Here is a 10,803-nt window from a genome sequence, read left to right on the forward strand (position 1 = left end):
GAGGAAAACAATATTTGCTCCGGCGAGGACAATACTTCACCGTGGTGCCGTTATTGCGGTGCCAGTCATTTCCACTGCCACCCCCCTTTTTTTCAAAAGTGCAATGCAATCACCATTTAACTCATCTCAAAGGACCGTTTTAGGCTGACAGTCCTGCGCTTCCATGCTGAAAGCGTGAGAGTAAAAAAATAACATTCCATTCCGTGTAATGGCATGAGCAGAGCATTCCAGGGACATGCCAGATGGACAGCACAAGAGACAGAGGGCCAGAACAGGTCACTGAATGGGCAAAAGGTCCAATGGAAGAATGTATGGAGCAGAGGCATACACGGACGCTCAACTCATCAACTCCAGCCAGCATGAATATTGGTCAGGTATTTAGACTAATAATAATATTTTTTTATTTATACCCCGCCCTTCCTGGTTCAGAAAACAGGGCTCAGAGTGGCTAACAACAAATTTAAAACACTTAATCGATGCAACAAAAAACAGCATAAAATACAGTATAAAACCTGAATAACAATAAATTCAGAATTCAAAAACAATTTAAGGGGGGAAATCCATCCAATAAACATTAGATGATCACCAGGGCTAGCTGGCTAGATTAGTCCTATTTGGGCCAGCGAGGAGACCAGAGGAGAATTAGCTGTGGGATCCCAGAGCGGGTAATCTTCATAAAAAGGGGAGGGGGAGGGAAGGAAGGGGAATAAAAGATCAGGCTAAGTTCAAATTGAAGGCCAGGCAGAATAGCTCTGTTTTACAGGCCTTGCGTAAGGAAGTTAAATCCCTGATCTCATGGGACAGAGCATTCCACCAGGTCGGAGCCATCACTAAGAAGGCCCTGGCCCTGTTGGAGGATAATCTCACTTCTTTAGGGCCTGGGACCTCTAAACTATGATTATTCATGGACCTTAAGGTCCTCTGCGGGGCATACCAGGAGAGGCGGTCCTGTAAATACAAGGGCCCTAAGCCACAAAGGGACTAGGTTGGTGCCCATCACTGAGGGAGCAAATTCTATAGTTTAACTACGGTATGTGCTGCATAAACCAACAAGTCCCAAACACTCCAACCTTTCTTCATAGGGGAGTTGGTATGAAGATTTGGTTCTGGGTGTATATGCCTAACTAAATTGCAATGCTTATCCAAGCCCTTTTGAACTAGCCAGATGCAGCTTTCTGTGCAGCTAAGGGTCACCAGTTGTTTCCTGACTACAGCTAAATCTGGACCATTAGACTGAACTGATTAGCAGGATAGACAGGCTTTTCATTTGATGTGTTAATAATAACCATATCCCTGCAGTGTCTGTGTGATGTCAGGCTTACGAACGTTGTGCTAATGCAACATTGGGTGCACCCCACTCCCAAACTAAGCTCCTATTTGCCAGCACAGCAACTGTTTGAAACAGGCCATTAATGTCACAGAGGCCTGAGGTTAGCCCAGAAATGCTTATCCTCTATAGATATTATGGCATACATTTGATGGTTTCTGCACTGAACAGTAAAGCTCTTAAATGACTTATATGTTAGGCACGGTACATAAGGGTACTATTAAAACCCAGAAGATTTTTGAATAATAAATGTAAAAGAATGGTAGCTTTATTAATTATGTGGTTTTAAAAAATTAATCCCATACTGAGCAAAATCAAAAGGTTGATGACCCGCCTACACAGCTCCCACCTTCCCAAGCCAATTATTTGCGCTATATTCGCTGCAAGTCCTCATTTTTAATGTTTTAAAAACTCCACCTCTGTAAATATTTAACACAGTTTTATGTCAATGCAATACTAGCAATGAGTACTGCTCTTTGATAGCTGATCACCATGATAGAAACCCCAAACAAACCATAAACTGGATAAAGTAATTTTTATTGATATTATTGAAACTTGCAACTACGCATTCAGCAGTTTTAAATTTTTATTTCCACATTAAAACCAAAGCGCTGCTTCTCTCTCTCTCTTTATAAGTGAAATATATATATACAAACCACTCTTTTACACCATGAATGCCACCCAGCTTAAACATTTCTACCAAATATTTGTTTGTTTCTTATTAAATTGACACCTCACCGTTCTTCCCAAAGGATCCCAGTACATTGGGAAGTCATTGCCATGTTGGACTAGCAATTAGTCATCTTTGCTAATCATAATAAACTGCTTTAGACCATTAGTCCATGTAATTCAGTACTATTTACACTGACTGGTAGCAGTTCTCTAGGGCATTCTTTCCCAAACCTGGGTCTCCAGCTGTTTTTGAACTGCAACTCCCATCAGCCCTAGCTAGCAAGACCAATGTTCGGGGATGATGGGAGTCCAGAAACAACTGGAGACCCAGGTTAGGGAAACAACGCTCTAGGGTTTCAAGCAGGTATACATTTGCAGACCTACCTGGCGATGCTGGGGATCAAACCTGAGACCTTTTGCATACAAGATGGATGCTCTCCCACTGAGCCACAGTCCTTTACAAACAGGACCACAGCAAAATTGGATCATAGAATCATAGAGTTGGAAGAGACCACAAGGGCCATCGAGTCCAACCCCCAGCCAAGCAGGAAACACCATCAGAGCACTCCTGACATATGGTTGTCAAGCCTCTGCTTAAAGACCTCCAAAGCAGGAGACTCCACCACACTCCTTGGCAGCAAATTCCACTGTCAAACAGCTCTTACTGTCAGGAAGTTCTTCCTAATGTTTAGGTGGAATCTTCTTTCTTGTAGTTTGGATCCATTGCTCCGTGTCCGCTTCTCTGGAGCAGCAGAAAACAACCTTTCTCCCTCCTCTATGTGACATCCTTTTATATATTTGAACATGGCTATCATATCACCCCTTAACCTCCTCTTCTCCAGGCTAAACATGCCCAGCTCCCTTAGCCGTTCCTCATAAGGCATCGTTTCCAGGCCTTTGACCATTTTGGTTGCCCTCCTCTGGACACGTTACAGTTTGTCAGTGTCCTTCTTGAACTGTGGTGCCCAGAACTGGACACAGTACTCCAGGTGAGGTCTGACCAGAGCAGAATACAGTGGCACTATTACTTCCCTTGATCTAGATGCTATACTCCTATTGATGCAGCCCAGAATTGCATTGGCTTTTTTAGCTGCCGCGTCACACTGTTGGCTCATGTCAAGTTTGTGGTCAACCAAGACTCCTAGATCCTTTTCACATGTACTGCTCTCAAGCCAGGTGTCACCCATCTTGTATTTGTGCCTCTCATTTTTTTTGCCCAAGTGCAATACTTTACATTTCTCCCTGTTAAAATTCATCTTGTTTGTTTTTGCCCAGTTCTCTAATCTGCCAAGGTCATTTGAAGTGTGATCCTGTCCTCTGGGGTGTTAGCCACCCCTCCCAGTTTGGTGTCATCTGCAAATTTGATCAGGATGCCCTTGAGTCCATCATCCAAGTCGTTGATAAAGATGTTGAATAAGACCGGGCCCAAGACAGAACCCTGTGGCACCCCACTAGTCACTCTTCTCCAGGATGAAGAGGAACCATTGATGAGCACCCTTTGGGTTTGGTCAGTCAGCCAGTTACAAATCCACTAAGTGGTAGCATAGTCAAGACCACATTTTACCAGCTTCTTTACAAGAATATCATGGGGCACCTTGTCAAATGCCTTGCTGAAATCAAGGTAGGCTACATCCACTGTGTTCCCTTCATCTACCAGGCTTGTAATTCTGTCAAAAAATGAGATCAGGTTAGTCTGACATGACTTGTTCTTCAGAAATCCATGCTGACTATTGGTGATCACAGCATTCCTTTCTAGGTGCTCACAGACTGTTTGCTTAATGATCTGCTCCAGAATCTTCCCTGGTATTGATGTCAGACTGACTGGGCGGTAATTATTTGGGTCCTCTCTTTTTCCCTTTTTGAAAATAGGGACAACATTTGCCCTCCTCCAGTCTGCCGGGACTTCGCCTGTTCTCCAGGAATTCTCAAAGATGACTGCCAGTGGTTCTGAGATCACATCTGCCAGTTCTTTTAATACTCTTGGATGCAGTTCATCTGGCCCTGGAGACTTGAATACATCTAAACTAGCCAAGTATTCTTGTACTATCTCCTTAGTTATTCTGGGCTGTGTTTCCTCTGCTGCATCATTTGCTCCAAATTCTTCAGGTCGGGCATTGTTTTCTTTATCGGAGAAGACTGAGGCAAAGAAGGCATTGAGGAGTTCAGCCCTTTCTGTGTCCCCTGTTTGCATTTCACCATCTTCTCCTCTGAGTGACCCCACTGTTTCTTTGTTCTTCCTTTTGCTACGGACATACCCATAAAAGTCTTTTTTGTTGCTTTTAACCTCTCTACCAAGCCTGAGTTCATTCTGTGCTTTAGTTTTTCTGACTTTGTGTCTACACGTGCTGGCTATTTGTTTGAATTCCTCTTTGGTGGTTTCCCCCCTTTTCCATTTTTTGTACACATCCTTTTTTAATATTAACTCAGTTAAAAGTTCTTTAGATAGCCACCCTGGCTTCTTTAGGCACCTTCCATGTTTCCGTCTCACTGGTATTGCCTGAAGTTGTGCTTTTACTATCTCCCTCTTAACAAACTCCCAGCCATCATTAACTCCCTTTCCTTTTAGTATTACTGTCCATGGGATCTCATCCAGCACTTCCCTAAGTTTTATGAAGTCGGCTTTCTTAAAGTCAAGAAATTGAGTCCTAGTATGCTTGGCTGCTCCTTTCCACTGTATAATAAACTTCAGAAGAGCATGATCACTCGCGCCTAATGATCCTTCCACTTCTACCCCACTAACCAGGTCATCAACTTTGGTTAGGACCAGATCTAAAATGGCTGTTCCTCTTGTTGCTTCTCCCACTTTCTGGGCAACGAAGTTGTCTGCAAGGCCAGTGAGGAATCTGTTTGACCTTATACTCTTGGCTGAGTTTGACATACAACAAATATCCGGGTAATAGGAAAGGAGGAATATTGAAGGTGACTTTGGCACGGTTATTTCTGCTTAATCAGGAAAGAAATTCTGTCGCATCAGTTGCCACAGCATATTATTGACATTTTGATTTTAAACATGTCATCTGTGAAAAGTATATATAAAGCTTTGCTGTTGCTTTGTCGCTTGTTTTCCATCAGCCTTAAGATAGAATGGTGTCCTTTTATGAACACCTTGAAAGGTGTGAAAATATGAAAACATAATTATGTCAGAACACTTTGCTTCAGTCTCCTGCGTTAATTTGTTCCTGCCATTCAGTAATAATTACAGTCTGGCTTACCACACAAAAGAAGAAGATAAAAGCAGAATTCAAAATATGTTCATATTGCTGCTTACTCCACATCCAGTGTGTTCCTAATAATATTCACACAACGTTAGCCACAATCCACATTGATCCTATAGTGTTTTAATAAATACTGCTGCTTCTTTTTTCTTTTGCATTTTCAAATTTATTATGAAGAAAACAGAAAACACATCAAAGATAACGTCCAAAGAAACAGAGACCAGAGCAACTTCTCACATTTACTTGCAAAGCATTAATTATATCGAGTTTTTCAAGGCAACCATTGTTTGCAACATGAGGGAGGCAAAGTGTTTAGTAGATCTGAATCAGAAGTATATGAAATGAAGCCCCATCAGGTGGCATAGAAATACCGACAAATACCACAATTTGATGCGTTCCCTCCAGCTTCAAACCAACTTGGAAAGTGGATACACATTAAGCAGTATTGTAAACATATACCTTAACAGCCATCATGCATGAGCAGAGCGCAGCTCCATGAGTAGGAATTCCAGGGAAAGCAGAGGTCCCAAATTGAATAAAACATGGGGGCAGGGAAGTCCCACCCTGCATAGTCAATTACAAGATGTGGTCACACACACCATTTGAATTGCAATGTCCCTCAACTTGTGGGAGGGGCAGCCCTCTCAACTATTTTATGGGGGGGGGGGCAAAGGGACCTTGGCTCCTGGGAGTTGGCTCCTATGCCAGGGAGCTTGCAGAGGTGGGGAAACAAACAGGGTCATGTGTGTTGGGTGAAGGCATCCTCACCTCTTTTCTGATGGGAAAGCGTGTTCTCCATCATGGAGAGCACGTGTTGCGGTGGGGGCCGCCAGGACACTCCAAAGTTGGGGGCGGGCTAACTGATCGTTGGCCACTGATGCGATCGGGGCTTCCCTTGTTGTTGGGAAGAAATTAATGTTGCCATTTATTGATTGACAGCCAGAAATGCTAAAACTCCTTGCACGAGGCTAGGGCTTCCTCTTTTCACCCGTGCAGCGGATTGCCCGTCCCTCCCTCCCTAGAATAGGGTTGTTCGCTTTGACCTTGCTATGCCTGTCATGGGGTTGTCTGCTTTGGAGCGGGGGCCTGGTAGGAATTTTGTCCATCTGGCTGATTGGCTGGGGCCATTTGGTTTTTGCCTACTGCGTAGCAAATCGTCACAACTTGTAAGGTTGCGGTTAGGCATTGGTTTATGGTTTGGTTGGTTGAGGGGCATGGATTGGCTGTGCCTGCCCCTCTAATGCTGCTGCTGCAAGGGATTCCGTTAAAGGAATTGGGGGCTAACTATTGCTTGTCCACTCTGTCAAGGGGGCTCGGGCCATAGCAATGAGCTCCTGGTTGCATTTGGGGTGAGGGCAGATTCCCTGCTCCGCGTAACCCCCAAGTGTATTCCCCCATTCTGACTTTCGCATTGTGCGGAATGTCAGTCTGTCCCCCATGGTGGGGGCAGATAGTCGCAACCAATGCCTAAGCAACCACTCACAAATTTGTATTTTAATAAAGTTGTGGCCAAAATTATGCCAAAAAACCTTAAACAAAAAATTCTGTGTGATGTGTGAGTTATTGGGGTGGACCTGGGGACCTCGACACGCAACAAGCCCACACAAATGCAGTAAAAATGCTGCTCCATTTTGGGTGGGTGCATAGGGTTAACCCTTGCAAACTGAAATGTGGCCAACTGAGCTTAAGACTGGAACCACCTGAAACTGTGAGAAACTAAAACTGATGGATTCATCCATTGCTTTCCTTAAAGCACTATACAATAAATAGAAAATTCGCCAGGCCATTAACGCCTGGATCTAACCCTAGGACTGTAGTAAAACACCATCCGTATTTAGGAATTATTCTGCTTTGCTCACTTCGTCTGATACTGCCACCTATCAATTCACACACCAGACTGGCTGGCAAAACCAGCTAATAAGCGAGGAGGACATGGCAATGTCAAGGCTGTTATCTCACTCTGGTTACAGTCCTATACATGCTTCCCTAGGAAGTTTCAGTAAACTCAGTTGGCTTTATTTGTAAGGAGACGTGCCAATGATTGAACTGTGTGTGGCACTGCATAGTCTCACATTCAGACCAACTGAGAAAAACTCAGCATGCTGCAAGCCTATTTTTGTGTCTCAATCAATCAATCAATCAATCAATCAATAAAATGCTGACCATATCTGGAAATTGCTCAGTGGCAATAGTCTATTCCCTGAGCCATTCTTAGAAGAGGCCATCTGTACTTCCATATGTCCAAACTTGCTTTGTGATCTAGATACCTTGTTGGGGATGCAGTATCAATGGGATGGGATGAGATACCTCATGTAACTGACATTCTCTTGGATTTCTGATACACTTGAGATCACTGGTTGTTGATGGGGTATTCACTAAGACAAGCAACATGCACTTTGTCAATTGAATTTACATATAGGATGAATTTCCAGCTTGCCATTGAAGTGGGTTTGTCCCCTACACAAACACAAGTGAAAGGAGGTCACACTGGACTTAAGCCTTGCCTAAGAGGTGTTGGAATCGGGGGTCGAAAAGCCAGCTGGCTCGCCCCCAGCTGGAGCATCTCCCCACCTCAACTTTGCCACTGTGGAGATCCATCGACCTCTGCTCCTCCGACGTTTATCAGTGACTCAAGCTTGCAGGCTTGAGCACCCACTACTCAGCAGTGTAAACTGCACAACAGAAGAGGCTTGAGGCTGTAGATACAATACTAAAGCTACACATTTATTATACATAAATCAGGACAAAGAAGATGTAGACATGTTATTTCTATGTGCCTAATATAGTAAAACATTGGTTCTTTTCCTCCTGCATTCTGGGAATTATTTCTATCTTCCCTTTGCTTCTAAAACAGACTATAAGACCTGTTTATAATCAATCACGCTTCTCTCCCTCTCTTTCACGCACAAGGCTAAAGGTCTGTGCCTGGCACAGATCTTTTTGTATATCATTCCTTACATACCACACTTGTCTTCTTTAGTTCACCTTTAGTTCACAATGATGTGTAAATCACAATGATGTGTTAATCCTCAATGTATAATTAATTGTGTGAGTTTATATAACAATCTAAACATTAGTAAACACCTTAGTCATAACATTATCAATCTTAGTCATAGGTGGATTAAGAGCTTATATGCCTGTCTAAATACAGCTCTAACATTCTGTCTTTCATGTGCCAAAGATCTATGGAGCTATGTAAGCCCGCCTTACATACAAATGAGCCAATAGGATTTCAGTTTCTTTGTCTTGTATTGAGCCAATCAGCCACTGGCACATTCGTGGCCATGCTTGTTGTAACTTTGAATAAAAGGAGATGCTGTGAGGCTGGAGAAGGAGAATCTCTCTCTCTCTCACTTTCATCTGGCACACACGCAAGCTCTCAGAAAGAAAACATCTCGTCTGTCTTTATTCATCTCTACAAACCCCCAAAATCCACAGAAAACATGGCATCTCTCCTTGCCGTCTTCTTGGAGATTAAAAACAAAAGCAATACAGAATGGAAGTTCCGTTCACGCCAGCAATCTGTGCTGGAATGTAAACAGACATGTGACATGCAACAATCCCATGTCTGCAGCAAAGGGTGGAATGGAATTCCCAACAAGAGGCCGGTGTTGCCAGCGACACAGGTGAGCATTTCTTAAAGGGTGACTCTCCTCCCTTGGTTTTTCATTCTCATGGATGACTGAGGTTGATGGAAGTTGGAGCCAAACCATATCTGGAGGGCCGCAGCTTCCTCATTCATGTTACAGGCCAACCCAGCAACTGAGCGGAGTGGAGCATAGTATGCCATATTTATGTACAGTAAACCTCAAAGTACTGGAAATCCTCAGATATAAGTCTGAAAGGTCTTTCAAATCTCCATTCATGAACATCTTCACAGTCCACTGCCCCCAAAGGTATCTCCACTGATTAAGGGGTCAAAGAGGCCTTTTCCAGTTTCTATTATTTTGCTAATTAGTGAACCAAAGGTCCCCAAGGCTTGGAAGAAGATTCTGCTGTATTGTATGCACACGTTAATTGAACATCAGTAATTAGCCAGGGAATCAGAGACACCTTGGCATTCAACCTCCTGATTTAAATAGGTGCCCTATCCTGCCTCCAGACCAAAGTAGAAATTAGTGTTCCTTGTTACTTAAACCTAAAACTCAGCAACAACTGAATGGAAACTTAGTCTGGATAGCAATTAAAAATGAATGGAAATTACTGCTTTCTTTTTTAAAAGATAGAGTCAATTAGTATTATAATCCTGTGAGGTTCATAAGGAGCCAAGATTCCAGTTCGTTGGCGGTGAGCCATAATGAATGGCTTTTATTCCATTTTTATTTATTTTTTGGCTTGTGAACTTAAGACGTTGCTGATTCAGCAAAGGGTCTTATGCCGTAAGTTTAGAATTATGCATGTTAAAAAATGGGGGTTTTTTGATATGCAGTTCTAGAAATTATGGGTTGGATCCAATGGTGGTTTTGCATTCATGGAAATTATTCCACTGGCGTAAGGAGAAGCACCCCCATTTTCACCAATCTCCCCTCTATGCTGTATTCCAGAGTATTCCAGAGACTCTTCCAACTTCAAGAGAAGTGGGTGGCATGGGTCTATATTGCAGAGGAGAGATCAACATAAATCAGGTGCCTTCTTTTGAGGAAGTGGAAGTATGTCTGTTAGCTCAAGTCAGCACTGAATATAATCAGGAGTAGCTGATGTGGTGCCCTTCAGACTTGGACTCCAATTCGCATCATTTCTCACCACTGACCATGCTGACTGTTGTAGTCTTATCCCAAGTCCCATTGCTGAGCAACAGAATGCAGAGCTGGGTGGAATGTGAGGCCAAACAGACAAGGGTCTCTGAGAAATGCTTGCCACAAAGCTGAATCCACATGCAAGGTCCAGTCCATTCTGAGCAAACAGCAATCCACATAGTCAGACAACCCAGGACTCACAGAATCTAAGTGGTTACAAAACCAAGGGTCCAGACGGAGATCAGGAAGCAGCAAGGGAGAATCAGGGACCACAGGATTGTTTCCAGCATCTGACTGCTGTCAAAAGCCCAATTTAAGATGGCTGAAGCCAGCTGGTTCTCATTGGTGCTGTCCTTGAAGTCTGACCAGCTGCAGGTAGAGTCACTTTGCCTTCTCTCCCTTCAGGCTGCTGTTCAGCAGGGGAAGCTGACTCCTGGCCCAGGACACTGGCTGGTGCTAATGGGAGTAGTAGTCCAACAACATTTGGAGTGTGTGTGTGTGTTATATGATTTAGAAATCACTGGCCGTCTGTGGTAGATCACTGATAGATCACTGGCTCCCCCCAAAGAAGCTCAACAACTTTGGTCCCTAAAAAAGCTCAACATCTTTGCCCTGCACCCCCCCAAAAGGGGGTAGATCACTGCCAGTTTTTAACTCTGTGAGTAGATTGCAGACTCTTGGGAGTTGGCCACCCCTGATCTAAACCACTGTCTCAAAGCAATTTGCACATAAGATAATGTAAGCAATGTTGTTGTTTTTATCCTGACCGCAAATACAACAAATACATTTAAAATGAGACTAGGCTTCCTAGGAAAAAAAGTGTCTTCAATCATTTCTGGAAAGTGCAGGTAGG

General features: G+C 43.5%; 1 long non-coding RNA gene across 1 annotated transcript in view; it reads left to right on the top strand.

Annotated features, from left to right (window-relative positions):
* Window positions 1–226: 226 nt before the first annotated feature.
* Window positions 227–10,803, top strand: part of LOC309533414 — a 93,288-nt gene continuing 82,711 nt past the window's right edge. The window contains exon 1 of the long non-coding RNA XR_014220227.1: window positions 227–374. This is a non-coding gene — a long non-coding RNA (uncharacterized lncRNA). The remainder of the gene's footprint in view (window positions 375–10,803) is intronic.

The sequence above is a fragment of the Podarcis vaucheri genome, assembly GCF_965113315.1.
Source record: "Podarcis vaucheri genome assembly, chromosome: 5".
Lineage (NCBI taxonomy): Eukaryota > Metazoa > Chordata > Lepidosauria > Squamata > Lacertidae > Podarcis > Podarcis vaucheri.